This window comes from Astyanax mexicanus, chromosome 10 (genome assembly GCF_023375975.1).
Source record: "Astyanax mexicanus isolate ESR-SI-001 chromosome 10, AstMex3_surface, whole genome shotgun sequence".
Lineage (NCBI taxonomy): Eukaryota > Metazoa > Chordata > Actinopteri > Characiformes > Acestrorhamphidae > Astyanax > Astyanax mexicanus.
Genome location: NC_064417.1, coordinates 52,939,602 through 52,956,499, shown reverse-complemented (window position 1 = coordinate 52,956,499; position 16,898 = coordinate 52,939,602). Strand labels below are relative to the sequence as shown.

Below are 16,898 nucleotides of genomic sequence, written 5' to 3'. Positions count from 1 at the left end.
CGGCTGCTTTATCCCTCAGTCCTAACCAGAGCTGGTCCACAGGTTACAGAAATCTAGCTGTGCCTCAAAAACATCATGCACAACTCAATTATTTGTGCATTTTAAGGTGTAGAGTTGCAGCGGTATAAAAATCTGTTTGTGTTTTAGCCTCTAATCCCACCCACTCCCCATAATTCAGTCTAATTTCCACACCCCAGGCTGCCAGGTATAGAACACAATCGTAGTTACATAAATATCGGCAATTCATTTAATCAATTTGTTGGAGATCCTTGGATCCCAGAAGGACTACAAGACGAGCTGCTAGTTCCTTAGATACAAAAAATATGGAATTTATCGTAAACACTAGTTTACTAGTTGTGATGGGAACTTCATAGACTTAAAGACTAGTGCTGGATCAAACCATCATAATACGACCAGCAAATACGAAAGTTTGCTTAGTTGTCAAACAGTCAATGTGAATATAAAAACAACATTAGAAATAGACGATGATGCCATAAAATCCAACCATATTTTGTGAGATGGTTATCATACCATATATACTTGTAAATACTTGTATATACAACAGGGCATTGCTCAAGATCCATGAGCAGAGATGGATTGAGACACCAATAAATATTGCCATTGCATTTGATACCTTAGATGGAGATGCTTAGATCCCAGAAGGGCTACAAGACGAATGCTGAGCTGCCAATTCCTTAGCTACATGTAACATTATAGACTCGTTATTGACATGTCATGCTCAGTATTTGAGATAGGTAAAGTGGTCTAGTGCTGGCGACCTGTAAGAACAACAACAACAAGGAAAAATGGTGAAATATATAAATACGCCATTAGAAATAGACAGTAGTGCCATAAAACCGAACCATATTTTTCATGCGATTGTTAGCATACCACAAAAATATCGCATACACCCCTGGGGCATTGCATTACACATCTGCTTCAGTAAAAGTGCCAATGCATTTGACAGATGGAGATGCTTAGATCCCAGAAGGACTACAAGACAAATGCTGAGCTGCCAATTCCTAAGCTACATGTATGCAATAAACGCTAGTTTAGTAGTTGAAATTGAAATACTCAGTATTTGGGAGGTAGATAGGTAAAGTGGTCTAGAATGGTGAAATACACCTTTAGAAGTAGACTGTAGTGCCATAAAACCCCACCATATCATACCGTTGCAACCCTACAACCCTACTGCAGTGCTGTACGGTGTTTTCCGTACACCAGCATGTCGTCCACGTACGCTCTCGTTCAATATTATCCTTATCACCAGCGTTACGAGGGCCCGGTTGTAAATATCTGGCATCTGACTCACAGTAATTGTGTTTGTTGCCACACACTGGTGGTGATTCACCACACACACCTCTGAATCAGGCTCGGATCACAGCGAGAGCAGAGCGTTTGAAGGCTGAAGGCTCAGGTAGGAGCTCTCCGGAGGCTCGGGCTCAGCGTGGTTTCTCCTGTGTGTGACCAGCGAGCGTACAGTAGGTGTCCAACTGGCACTTCTCCACAGATATGGAGCATGGCAGCATGTCCGCCCCGGCGCTAAGAAGCTCTCAGAAGAGTCGGCTCTTAAGGGCCGCTGTCTGCACCCGTCCGCCGCTTGTTATTCTGTTATTCCTATACATTCTTATTTATTTATTTCCCTCCCGTTCCTTTTTCTTCCTCCGCTCTTTCGGCATTACGCTCCAGAATGTCAACTCGAGCACAGAACCCAAAAATACTCGCTTTTAATGGATTCCAGCCTCTCTGTGCCCTGGCCTACTTCCGAGCCCGGTGACAGAGCTGCCGGCGCTCGGCGAGGGCTCGTGTTTGTGTTGCGTTTGCCTGAGACGACTTGTTAGTGCACTAAATCCGCGCACTCCCCTCATCCAGCGTCGCAGCAGCATCGCAGCAGCGTCGCAGCGTCGCCGCATGCCTGTGAAGAAACAGCAGAGCTCAGGAAACGCTCGCACCCAAACCCAAATCAAAAATCACACATGCATGCGCTCTGTCAGACACGCCACTGCTCTGCTCTGCACTGGGTTTTGTTGTGTGCACCGTTTCTGCTGGGTGTTTATACTGTATAACCTTATGAAGAATGAGTACGAGATGTTTGTGCACTGAATTCGTATTCGTACGAGAAAAAAAAAATGCGTATCTGTTTTTTTGAGTCAACCTGAGTGGAGAACGGTGTCTATTTTATAAAAAATAAATAATAATTCTAATAATAAAAAGATGCATTGAAAAAATATATAAATATTTAGGCAGAGACAAAAATCTAACTTTAATTATTTTATGAATTTTGCATTGCAGTGCATTAATCTTTGCATTTTGTCAAGTTTTAAGATGTTTGTGCACTGAAATCCTTGATGGAAAAAGCAAAAAATCTGTTTTTTGAAAATAAATAATAATTCTAAAAAGAGATGCATTGAAAAAATATATATTTAGACAGAGACAAAAATCAAGTATTAATTATTTCATAATTCATTATTTTATTAATTTTGTGTTGTTTCTGTTAGGTTTTAAGATATGAAAAAGTGCATATCTGCTTTTTTTACTCAACCTGAGTGGAGGCCAAACATTAATCCTTTAATTCATTTTTGCATTGTTTCTGTTGGGTTTTATTCTGAATTTAGCATGCATATGAAATTTGTGCACTGATTTGTTTTTTGACTTAATCTGAGTGGAGAACTGTACTTATTTTATAAACAATAATAATAATAATAATAATAATAATGATAAAAAAAATACATTGAAAAAAAAAATTAGGCAGAGACGAAAACAGAGCATTAAATATTTAGTTAATTTTGGATTGTTTCTGTTGGGTTTTAAGATAGTTGTGCACTAAATTCCTTAATGGAAAAAGTGCATATCTGTTTTTTTGCCTCAACCTGAGCGGAAAACGCAACTTATTTTATAAAAAATAAACAATAATAATAAAAAAAATATTTTGGCTGAGACAAAAAACAAAATTTTTTTTTTCTAGTAATTTTTCATTGTAGTGCATTAATCTTAGCATTGTTTCTGTTGGGCTCTAAGATGTTTGTGCACTGAATTCCTTTGGTGGAAAAAGTGAATTTCTGTTTTTTTTGCCTCAATCTGAGTGGAGAATGGTACTTAATATTTATAAAAAAGTTGCACAAAAAACAAAACATAAATTTTTCAGTAATTTTGCATTGCACTGCATTAATCTTTGCATTGTTGCTGTTGGGTTTTGAGATGTTTGTGAACTGAATTCCTCGATGAAAAAGTGCATATCTGTTTTTTGACTCAAGCTTAGCAGGGAACGGGATCTATTTTATAAAGAATCAAACAAAATGAAACGTCTGGCTGAAGGCTGTGTTAAACTTTGCATTGCTTCTATTAGGTACTGTATGAACGACTCAACCTTATAGTTTATAAACTATAAAAAAAGATGCATCCACTAAAGATTTTTAGGCTGAAACCAAAACCAAACAAAAATAAATGTTTGACTGAAGGCTTTTGATTAATTTTGCATTGTAGTGCATTCATCTTTGCATTGTTTTTGTTGGAGTTTTTACACTTTATAAATCCCAAATATGAAATGTTTGTGCAAAATTTCTCATAGAGGTTCTTAAAATACTCTCTACATCCCAGTATAGGTTAATAAATTAAACGCTCTGACAATAAATAATAAAACCAAACATTGGGCCGAAACTAAAACCCAACAAAATGAAACATTTGGCCGAAGGCTTTTTATTAAACAATGCATTACTCTTTACATTGTTTCTGCTGGAGTTTTTATATTGTATAAAAACAAGAATATGAAATATTTGTTCACAGAATTTCTTTTAGAAAAAAAAGTATATGTTTTTTGACTCAACCTGAGGAAAAAATGTAGGTATTTACATAGGGAGCATTTGCATAGGGAAATAATTGACCTTTTTTTTATCTAAATAAGAAATAATAATAAAAAAACAGCATTTTATTAAGATGAGATATTATAAAAAAAAAGGTATTAAAAAAGAATGTAAGAGTAGGAATCATAAAATCATATGTAAAAAAAATAATAATAAGGTAATAAAACCAATAAAATGCAACTACATATGAATAAATAAAATTAATCACATAAAAGAGTAAAATATAAATATACAATAAAGGAAAAGAAAGAAAAAATAAAAGAATAAATGAGTATTTATTTATATAATAAGGTTAAAAAAATGTTTTTCAGTAGTTAAACTCCTGTATCTAAACTTCACTTCTCAATACTAAAAATGAACTTCTGTAGAGGATGGGTGGGTTGATTAGATAAGTGAATCCGTCTCGGTGCGATCTGATTGGACGTCGGGCTCGTTGAAGGACTCCTTGAGGAGATTGGACAGTCTGGTGATTTAGGGAACAGCTTGAAGACGCTGATGTCCGTCTGCAGTGAAGACGACGAGCAGCTGGTCCTCCTCCAGTGAGCACTCAGATCTGTGCTCTTTAATAGAGTCTAAAGGTCGTCTGGAGGTCGTCTGGAGGTTTTTTAGGAATTTTATAGTGTGATGTAGTTTGTGGGAGCATTAATTTAAATTAAATTTAGCTTAAATTTCTGTATAAAGCAGTTTATATAGCAAAATCAGACAGAAACATGTAAAATGTAATAGCCTAAACAAATCCAGTATTGCAGTTTTGTTTTCTAAGATCATTATTAAATATGTGTATTCAATAACTACATCCCATATAAATGTAATAATTATGTGTGATGTGTCTCTTTAGTTTTACATTGTAAATAAATCAAAACCAAACTGTAGAGAATTGGAAAGAAATGCTGATTAAAAACAAAAAGATCAGAGAGCAGAAATTGGTGACCTCAAATCACTGCCTATGATTGAATTAAAATCATAGAATTTGTTGGATTTGCGTAGAGTTAACAAAATATTTGATTAACTTTGTAATCTTTGCTCATTCATTCAATGGACAATTTAATTCCTGATTCCTGCTCGTCATTTCCTGAGTACTAACTACTTTCACCTGTTGCTTATTATTTTTGTCTCGATAAACCTGATAGTTTGGATCCCTCTTTTCAAAGTATTGCCTCTGTTTTCGGCTGCATACCAAATTTTCTTTCTCTAGACAAACTCACGTTGTCATACATAATAAATACATGAAGAGTGCATGAAGAATCAGCAAGAGCTGTGCATATATATATATATATATATATATATATATATATGGAAGCATCGTCTACGACTCTGCCTCAGATGCAGAATAGGGCTAAATGTGATTAATACTTAGCAGTCGGGGTCTTGATGCAAGCAACTTGGGCCAACTATAATGTTATACTCAGCATCCGGGGCGTTAAAGACGTTAAGGACAGAATGAGGCCTGGATGTTGATGCAACTTGGGCTTGGTGTGCAGTATTTGATCTAGAAATGGCCTGGAGTGATTTTTGTTATCTGGAAAGCTTTTTTATCATAAGTGTCTGATTGCAGTCTAGTAATTTTACACTCTTTTTTCGTGTTTCTTGGTTTTAAATCGTCTACTTTCATTGGAAATGGCTGGTCACCTTTCGCTCTTTCGCACTGTCGCTTCTGTTAGAAACGAGTAGAAGACGAGGAGACATGAAGGAATCCTTCGTATTGATTTTTGATATCAGATAAATATCAGTACAGAAGCTCTTTCTCATCGTTCATCTCTGGAGACGGATGAAACTGGTTTCAAAAGAGAAATCTGACCTTTCCAACTCGCGGAGTCGTTAAGATCCATCAACTTCCTCATCCTGGGCTTTCACCTTCACGGCTCTGTCCGTGTAAAACTCCCCTCCGTTCAAAGAGTCTGGGCTTGACGTTGAGTGGAGAGGAGCGCCGCTCCTCCATTAAAACCAGAGATGCGGTGATATAATGCTTGTCAGAGTTACGGGATTTGAGCCCAACTGGTCTGATCTGCCCGAGTCGAGCAGTTAATTCATCCATGCAGAGGGAGAAAGTGAGCCCTGTATGTTTAATGAAGATTAAATTACCTATTTTCAGTCATGAAATTTTAACGGGAATGAATCTATGAAGAAGCAAATGAGGGAGAGAGAGAGGAGAGAGTACGAGTACGATGGTGAAGAAAGAAGTGCTCTGGAGAAAGATTACAGATTTTTTTTTCCGTCTTCTCATTTGCTAGTCGTACCTTATGTTGTCTAATAAATGATCTCTCGATAATTTTATTAATAGTTTCTTTCCTCCCCATATCCATATGTCTCTCAATGAATGTTACCTTTTGAGCTAAGATTAGACTTACTGATCCAAAGAACTGTCTGTTCATGTCTGTTAACGTATAATCAATAATATATTTATGTATATATCAATAATAGTATTAATTAATACATTACATAATTACATAGTTAGTTAGCTATCTGACAGCTACTAAAACTTAGACTAAAACTCAGCTACTCCATGTAGTTAATGCCGATGACCGGTCAGTCAGTTTCAGCCAAGACTCTCAATCAGTTAATTTATTCACCGAGTATAAGGTTTAAAGGTGTTCTTTTGATAAAATCCACATTTTCACTTTTTCTGGACCTGGACTACCCACCTCTGTGTGTAAGTAACTATAGGTTTAAATAGGATCTCCGGTGGATTTGGCGTTTTACTCTGAGAGACTCTAAGACTAGATCAGTGGCTGAACTGCACTTAGCACGGCATTATTACACATGTTGTAAAGTAACATATAACATTGCAAAGACTGTTATTAGTGTAAAAATGTCCTTTTTAAAACCATTTAAAAAAGTTTCTAACTGTTGTCCGTCTCGCTGCCTTCTGGTGTTGCAGTGCTGTCCAATCAGAGATGATGTTATGTTCGCATGTATGAATATTCTTGAGCAAGAGCTGAAATCCTATCGTTTCTTTCCCACCGCTCCTCCACCGGACTAAAGCAGTGTTATACCGGATCACCAGAGCACTTTTATTATTATTTTTTTTTTTACAAAAATCAGCTCACATGACATTCATTCATACTAGAGATGCAATTTTAACATTTTAAGTGAATTTTAAAATAAAAACAAACAATGGAATGAGACCTTTTATATCAAAAACTAACTATTGGTATTAGACACTGCAGACGGATATACTGTATTTTGTTTTTGAAACATACAGTATGTGCATGTCATGCAACACGTCATACAGCAACCAGCCAGTAGAGGCGCTAGATTAGTAGATGGTTTAAATACTTAAATACTGTACAGTCATTTTTATTTTTTTTTTTAGACGTTTTAACACTAAAATCCCTCTAAATCCATCACATCAACCTAAAACCCAGCCGTGGTTTCCATAATTAATCCCTGTTTTCGTCTAAACACGAGATTTGACATTTTGATCAGGTCCCAAAGCAATTAGCTCGTTCTCGTGCAATATCACGTATCTTTTTCTCCCTTTTCACTCAGTCACACACTTACGCACACCCAAACACATCCATCTGATAGCGCGGCTCAGTGTTGCTGTGTAGCACTTTTACTTGACAGCTAAACCCCCCACCTCCCAAACCTCAAGCACTCCACTTCAGGGTGTTGATAGATGTTATTCATGTGGCGCACCCCAGGGGCTCTCCTAAAGGAAGCGGGGCTAACGTGATTTGCTCGGGGCCGAGGGGACTGAGGGGCCACGGCGCTTGCCATTGGCTTGGATGGCTTAGTAGATCCCAGATATCAATAGGAGGAAGTGCACCACTCTGTGGAGATGATTGCTTGAAACCTATCACCTGCTTGTGATAGATAAGGATATTTTTGGGCTCCGGGGAGAAGGCGGAGGCAGATAGGGACGGCGGAGAAGCCAGGCCTGACAGAAGAAGTAGTTTGATACCCCAAGGTGGAGATGCTTCCTTTTGTGGCTCTTCTGCGGACGGGGGGGTCTGGAGAAAGCGGCGAGGGTCATCTGTCAGGATGCTCGGGGAACCCTGACGGGCTTCAGGGTTTTATGTAGCGTTTGAGCGCGATGCTCGTAGTGCATATATTTGACGAGCTGTGGGCTTAGGATTAAGAGGCAGCCGGTGGTTAAACGGGCCATGGGTGACCCACATTCCTTTTCCGAGGATAAATCACTACGGTAAAACTCGGCAGACACTTGTTGGCCCCTAGGTGGTGGTGGGGTAACTGTTGGGTAGTGGTTGGATCCTCCGTGCTTTCGTAGACGAGTGTCGGGCCGTGCTATTTGATTTCCACCAGAGCCTTTCGGATTCTAAAGTTCGCTAAAAAGAGACAGACAGCGGCTCAAAACCAACAAATCTAACAAAAATCAAGCTTTGAATATTGATAGAGGCAGCCAGCGGTTAAACCCACATTCCTTGCTAGTGGGTCGTGCTATTTGATTTTCTGAAAAGGTCAGGTTTCCCTAAGTATATCCTGGTTTTCTTACGAAATGGAGGATTAAGGTTTCAAACTGTTGGAATTTTGGATTCTAAAGTTTGCTTTTTTTGCGAGTGGGCCTTGCTAATAGATTTTCGTTCGGGTTTCCCTAAGTGTAGCCCCGTTTTCTTACGATATGGCAGAACAAGGAATAAAATCTTCAATTTCAAACAGTTGGAATTAGAGACTAGAGACTCAAAGACAGTTTTGTTTTGTTGTTGAAACATTGTACTGCAACCAGCCAGCAGAGGAGCTAGACTTGTGCTTGCTTCACTTTTAGATTCTAAAGTTCACTAAATGGAGACAGACAGCAACTCAAAACAGACACCCTCAAAACCAACAAATCTAGCAAAAATCACGCTTCAGATATTAATAGAGTCAGCCAATAGTTAAACCCATATTCCTTGCTAGTGGGTCTGGCTATTTGGTTTTCTAAAAATATCAGGTTTCCCAAAGTGTAGCCCTGTTTTCTTACGATATGGCAGAATAAGGATTGAACACTTACATTTATAACTGTTGGAGTTAGACATTTAAGATGGACAGTCAGTTTAGTTTTGTTGTTGGAACATCATACTGCAACCAGCCAGCAGAGGCGCTAGACCTGTGGTCGCTTCACTTTCGGGTTCTAAATTTCAAAACCAACAAAGCTAATAAAAATCAAGCACCAAATATAGAGGGAGCGAGCAGTTAAACCCACATTCCTTGCTGAGCCGCTCTATTTCTGATTGACAGATTTCTCTAATTGTTGCCCCATTTTCTTACAATACGGCAGAATAAGGATTAAAAACGTTGGAATTAGGCACTAAAGTCATTGGAACATCGAACTGCAACCAGCCAGCAGGAGCATTATACCTGGTGTCACTTCACTTTTGAGAGATGTTAGAATACCGTCCACGTTTGTATAGAATAGTCATTGGTTTTAACCTATTTGTTAAAGTCCAAACCTCAAGACACCCTCAAAACCATCAAATCGACCAAAAATCAACCATTGAAAATAGAGGTTAAACGGACCGGGTTAACCACATTCCTTCCAGCTGTTTTTTTGCACCCACAGATGAGCATTTTAGACCACACTATCTGATTTCATGAGAAGGCCTGGTTTCTTAAGATACAGTAGAATATGGTTAACTTATTCTAACTGCTCGAATTAGATACCGGAGACAGAAAGTCATTAAAAGATTGAAATATCGTACCGCAACCAGCCAGCAGAGGCGCTAGACCTGTGATGATGCTAACTTTAAGAGACGTAACGCTACTGTCCACACTTGTATACTGTAGTCATTGGTTTTAACCCCTTAAAACCATCAAATCAACCTAAAACAGCCATCGAATATAGAGGTTAAACAGACAGGAAATTGAGTCAGCCAGTGGTTAAACAGGCCATTGCTGACCCACATTCCTCCTCTGAGGATGAATCATGTTGGTGAAACTCGGCAGGCTCTGATTGGTGGCGGTGTGGCGGTGGGATAGCGGCGGGGTAGCGTCCGGCTCCTCTCCGCGCTCGTCGATGAGCGTGTCGGACCGTGCTGTTTGATTTCCTCCAGGGTCTTTCTTCGGGATTGTAAAGTTCTCTGAAAGGAGACAGACGGCGGCTTGTTACCGACACACTGAGCTGCCGGCGATGACCGCCGCTCTGTGTGAAAGCTGAGAAGACCAGGTTGACTCAGGCGACAAACCCTTTTCGGGAGAAGTCAATTGCACAGCGCCGCAGAAGAACCGAGGCTGCTTTTGTCCGAGGCTATCTCCCCTAGTGTGATTGATGTGAGAGCAGGCCGGCCCGCTGAGAGGAGGGCCACCTAACTAACTGCTCCCTCTCTCTCTCTCTTTCTTTCTCTCTTTCTCTTTTTCCCTCTTTCCATTGCTCTATATCTTGTTCTGTTTCGGTTTCTCTCTGGTTCTTGATGAAACTGAGGCGTCACTCTGGTCACGTTTGTTGAGAAAATATTCTAAATATTCTAAAGTTCACTAAAAGCAGACGGACAGCGACTCAAGACAGACCCATTTAAAACCAAAAAAATCTAGCAAAAATCAAACTTTGATTAAACCCACGTTCCTTGCTAGTGGGTCGTGCTATTTGATTTTCTGAGAAAGTCAGGTTTCCCTAAATGTAGACCTGTTTTCTTACAATAAGGTAGAATAGGGATTAAAAAACTAGTTGGAATTAGACACTAGAGACACAAAGACAATTTTGTCGTTGAAACTCTCTCTCTCTTTCTCTTTTTCTTTCTTTCCATTACTCTCTATCTTGTTCTGTTTCGGATTCTCTCTGGTTCTTGGGAAAACTAAGACGGCACTCTGGTCATGTTTGTTGGGAAAATATAAAAGATTTTAATGCAAAAAGCGGACGTTGCATTACCGTGCTATTTGTTTCCACCAGAGCATTTCGGATTCTTCTAAAAGTTCGCTAAAAGGAGACAAACAGCGACTCAAAACAGACCCATTTAAAACCAAAAAATCTAGCAAAAATCAAGCTTTAAATATTGATAGAGTCAGCGAGCGGTTAAACCCACATTCCTTGCTAGTGGGTCGTGCTATAGGTTTTCATAAGTGTGGCCCTGTTTTCTTATGATATGGCAGAATAAGGATTAAAAACCTAAATTTATAACAGTTGGAATTTGACACTAAATGCATAAAGACAGTTTCGTCATTAAAACTCTCTCTCTCTCTCTCTCTCTCTCTCTTTCTCTTTTTCTCTCTTTCTTTTCATTGCTCTCTATCGTGTTATCTTTCTGTTTCTTTCTGGTTCTTGATGAAACTGAGACGCCACTCTGGTTATGTTTGTTGAGAAAATATAAAAATATAACTCAACAAGAGGAAGTTGTTGGAATGGAAAGACGTTTTTAGAATGAAAGCTTTTAAGAATGTATTGATGATGCCTCTAACCTGGCCACAAGATGAGATTGAGATTGAGACGTTTGGTCATAAATGGAGGCGTACAGGTTCTGTATGGATCCTGCAGCACATTTACCCACAGATGTTGCTACAGCTGGGTCTGTAGATCCTGTAGCTCTACACTCGTAGGTTGGATTGGTGATAAATCTGGAGACCAAGCAGGACAAGGAAGTTTTTAATCTGGTAATCTAAAAAACGTTGTTACTGTCCCTCGTGGCTGACTGTCGTATATGATGTATCCTTATATTGTTGCATAACAATTTGTTGGGCCAGTGTTTTGAATTGACGTTAAAATCTAAATTTAAGTTTGCTATACCAACAGGGACTCTTAAGCATCAAAATTTTACAATTTTCCCCCTGAAAAATATCATTCATGCTTTAGAGGGTTAAGAGAATAAAAAGTAATGATCAGAATGCCTAGGAAAAATAACAGGGAAAAAATGAACATGAAATTTAATAAATTGAAATACAAGAAATAAATAAAGTGAATTTATTTATTTATCAGCCATAGTCTGAGATAGAGAGTACAGTAGGTCATTTTTTTCACCTTGTTTTTAAGCACTTTTTTGCTTTCTTGTGGTGAGATTCTGTCTCTAATCAGATAAATTTGACTCATCTATTTATCTGAGACACAACTGCACGCAGAGTTTTGAATTTTGCAGCGATCCAGAGTAGCGTCCAGTATATATTTTTCTTGTCTATTTTCTTTATTTCTCACTTGTTCGCTCTCTTTCTTTTCTTTAACCGAGTCACTCCGTCACGCTAAGCAGTGCCACATGGAAGTGCGTGGGCCGGCTCGTTTGAAAGGTCATCCTCGGTGCTAATTGTCAATACCAGATCAATTTACCCAAGCAAATATTTCAGCGGTACATAATTGAGAGTCTGATCTGATTTTTGCCCGGCACATTTTCACCACGGAATTGATTCGCTCCCGGCGTGAGCCGCTCCTAATATAGCCATAATTCACTTTGAGAAAAGCCCGAGCTATGACTCTCAGAATTTAGGCCTGAGGAACTTATGGACTTCATAATCGTGCGGCGGAATAGCCGGGCGTCGCCGGCGTACACGGCTTAAAGAGATGGAAAGTTCGGCGGAGTGCGTTACGGCATATTCGCTGGCTATTATCTGGAGGGGCTTGGGGAAAAGCGATCGTGGAAATAAATACGGCTTCCTGGAAGAAGCTCGTCCTTCTTTTAGAAACTGGCTGATGGTGGTGCTCGAGTGTAATTGGCGTTTCCCCGAACGGGCGGGGTCTATTACCAAAGACAAATAGTGGCTGAACAGAGTTTGCGTTGGTGTGTGCCCAGCGATGTGAGATCCGTCAGGTGCTGCGATGGAAATTAATATTTTAAGGTTTGCCATTGGCTGGGAGGATGGATGCTGTTAAAGGTGGAGGTTTTGAGAGCTTTGAGGTTTGGAAAAAATAGAAGACCACTTAAAAATGAAGAGAATATAATCAAGATGAAGATTAAACCAGGAGTAAAGCAGAATAAAGTTATCCAAAAGCAGTGTGTAAGTCTGGTGGAGGAGAACATGATGCCAAGATGCATAAAAAAAATGTGATTATTTGAGGTCTGAAAGCTCTGCATCTTTGTTTTTGTTATTACAGCCATTTCTCATATCAGCCATTTTCTGCAAATAAATGCTCTAAATGACTATAATATTTTTATTTGGAATTTGGGAGAAATGTTGTCTGTAGTTTATAGAATAAAACAACAATGTTCATTTTACTCAAACATAAACCTATAAATAGCAAAATCAGATAAACTCATTCAGAAACTGAGTTAGTTAACAGAACAAATTATACCTGTATATACATTTAAGTTAAATGGCTCTATTATAGTGATCAATAGGTACTAGTTTTCTTAATTAATCATGGGCATAACGTGAAACAAATCAGAGTGTCTCTTTAAGAGCTCATCATTCTCTTTAAGAGTAGATCAGGTGAGCACTGACTTTGGCGGATTGCTATTTTAAGGGTGCAGCTCCCTGGACGTGTCCAACAAACGCTTCTCAGCAGAGGAAACTGAGCTGCTGGTTGACGCTGTGAAGGAGCTCCAGCAGCTCATTTACGGGAACAGCAATGTTATTTTATTTACTATTCTGTTTATTGTTGATGTAAAAGTTGGGTTTGTGCACTGCTGCTGCATTGCCAAGATAGCGATGAACGTCTGACTGTTGGCGTCTGTCTAGGTTGTATTCAGTCAGTGGAGCTCCTGTGTTTTTTTCTGTTACCAAGATAAACAAGCAAAACTCCAGAAATGTACCTGAACACACCTCATTTCCAGAACACCACGCCCATCAGTGTAGATATATTCAGAAGCTCTGCTGCTGTTTAAACCAGGCAGGAGGAAGATAGAGTGAAAATAGACTGTTGGCAGGGTGTAAGATAGCAATGAGCACTGCACAGGTGTCTGTTAGCTGACGTTTTAAAGCTGGGAATCCGATGCTTTCCTCATCGGAGTGAGGTTTATAGACTTTAAAGCTGAATACATCGTACAGCTGAGAAGAAATTAGAAAGAAAAAGGAAAGACTAAGCTCGATACTGCCCCTCTGGATGGGGTAAGATATGCAACACAAAATTCCCCATTAAATTTAAAGCTGTATATTTAACTGATTTGGCATTAGCGTTAGCATTAGCTTTAGCGTTAGTCAGTTTGGTTATTGCGAGTGAACCGTGACGCAGGGCAGTGTTGGGGCTCGGGGTGAGGGTGTATGATGGATGCTGATGAGGCTCGGGTCTGGGAGGAGGTCTGGACTCTGTTAGTGAGCGTAGGCTCGTATGAATAAGGTCATCCTCGGTGCTAATTGTCAATATTGGATCCATTTACTGAAGGAAATATTTCAGCTGTACATAATTGAGAGTCTGATCTGATTTTGCTCTGCACATTTTCACCACTGAACTGATTCACTCCCGAGCAAATGAGCCATTTATAGTATAGCCATAAATCACTTAAAAAATACAAATAAAATAAAAACAAAAAAATGCTATGTCTCTGAGCATTATGCACATGATTATGTATAAATATGTATAACATGCAAAACACATTATAGCCAGGTTTATTATAAATTCGGTAACACTTTCTATGAATGTAGTTATTGAGTCTAATAAAGATGACATTTATAATATATTATAATGCATTCATAAGGCATTATAAACATGTGATCATAATGCATTATAAGCTATGCTTATGATATACATGTTAAAATAGTATATATCTATTAATAATAATCTATTCCCAAAATGAAAGTATGTCACTTTACTTAGAGCGCATAAATACCTGTTATAATACATTATAATTGACTATAATTAATATTATATTCAAGACAAGTGTAATTCATGAGTGGTTAAAATATATTTATAGGATTATTGAGGGTGTGTTTATAAGTTGGAAGCTTTTTTAGTCATGATAAAGTCTGTAAGCTGGGACTGAGTTTCTTGATATTGATGTATAACATGTTATAAACACAGCTATTAATGCATTATAATCACAGTTCATGATGCATAATAAACATGGCTATGACGAATTATATTGAGTTGTATAAATATGTATAGCCATGCTTATAATGCCTTATGAATGCAGTATAATGTGCTATGAATATGTTTATAGAGTCTTATAGAGATCACATTCATAGAAAGTGTTACCGTAAATTCATTGTGAATTCAGTACATGAAACTATAATGCATCATAAGCTGTACTTCTAATATGTTACACATCTGGATTAAATTATGATATAATTATCACTATTAATACAGTATATTCCCATGATGGACATCTGTCACTTTATTTGTAGTGTATAACAAAACTTTGTAAAACAATATAAAACAATAAGTAATATCAAACAAATAAATACGGTAAAAAGTAGTGGTTTATTGAATACTATAAAATAAATAATAAAAAAATATGTATTTTTTTTAAGATCGTAACACTTGATGCTCAATGAATATTAATTGGTAACACATTCCAGATTTTTGGATTTATCCAGATTTACTGGTAGGCGTTGGTGTTATCCACTACACCACACCAACCACATATTGTTATAATTATAACATGCTTTGTTGATGTAATTAGTATTGACATAAAACATCTAATAAACTCAACTGATAAAGCATTAAATGCTAACAGTTTATAATGCATAATACACATAGCTAAAAAGCTATGTCTTTACACTAATATAAATATTTATAATCCTGTTAATAATGATTTATGAATGCATTATAATGTGTAATGAGAATGTGAATAGTAGATAATAGACAATAGATAATAGACTATTTATTATAAAGGTTTACCGATATTTTAATTCAGATGTGTAATATGATGCGTTATAATCACAAACAAAACAACAAAACATAGTGCATAATAAACGGGGCTATAATGTGTTATACATGTTAATAGATATGTATAACCATGTTTATAATGCTTTATGAAAGCATTATAATGTTTTCTGAATATATTTATAGAGTCTAGACGTCTAAAAGTGTTAGCTTTAACCTGTACTGTAAGTATGATGCAGGGCACAGGGAGGGGGTAGTATTGGTACTAGCATTAGCATTAGCGTTAGCATTATTTAAGCAGGGCACAGTGAATGGGTGTGACAGATGCTGACGGTGGCACAGATCTGAGACGCAGACCGAGCTCCTGTCAGAGTCATGAGTTACCCAGCAGTGACAACATCACCCAGCATCACCGTCTGTACAGAGAAATATATACTGAGAGAGAAATATATACTGTACCAGTCAAAAGTTTGGACACACCTTCACTTTCAGTGTTTTTATTCTTTTGCTAAGTTGTAAATTAATAGTGAAGTGATCCAGACTGTGAAGCATTTACAGTTCTGATTTCCTTCCTTCCTTATCTGGGGCGGTCCTGATGAGTGCCAGTTCTATCATTATAGTGTTTTTGAAATTCTTCTTTTTTTTCTTTACTCGGTTGAGTAGTTGTTGCTTCTCATAACCTGGATTCGAACATTACTCAAATATTCACTATTCACTGTATACCTGTAACTCTACCTCTTCACTACTTTACTTTAACTGATGCTCTCAAACTTTACATTAAGAGACAAGAAATTCAAGTAATTAACTCTTGATGAGTTCAGCACAGCTGTTAACTGAAAGCCAGTTTTACTAAATAGACATTTAGAAAATAATGGAAAAAATTATTTAAGGTGTTCAAACTTTTGACTGCTGCTGTAAATCTGATGAATCTGGATTATTTTATTTCAACACCTACTTTGAAAACATTATGGTTAAGATAATTTAATGCCACATATACTAATAATAATAATAATAATAATAATAATGAATTTATTATGAATTTACAGCTTTAAAGCAAGGTCAGTGAAATTTTCATTTGTATGAATATTGAAAACAGAATAGAGGTTGAAAATATAATATTTTTAACCCTTTCAGACCCTGCGTATATTACAATGGACATTATGTAGTTATTTTTTCCAAATGCTTTGTTGCACAGAACAGTAAGTGAAACCTGTTGTCCATCAGAATAGATCATAAATCAGATAATAAAACAGTAGCTTAGTCCCGGGTTATAACATCCATAATAAATAAAACATGAAAAAATACAAATCTTGTTTTTTTAAAGAAATTGAGGTAACACTTTCTATGAATGTCATCTTTATGAGACGCTATAACCACATTCATAACATATTATAATGCATTCATAAGGCATTATAAACGTGGCT

At 37.5% G+C, this 16,898-nt stretch overlaps 1 protein-coding gene across 5 annotated transcripts in view; it reads left to right on the top strand.

Annotated features, from left to right (window-relative positions):
• The window catches only part of diaph2 (diaphanous-related formin 2), an 877,667-nt gene that overhangs the window by 794,612 nt on the left and 66,157 nt on the right, over positions 1–16,898 (top strand). The window lies entirely within an intron of this gene.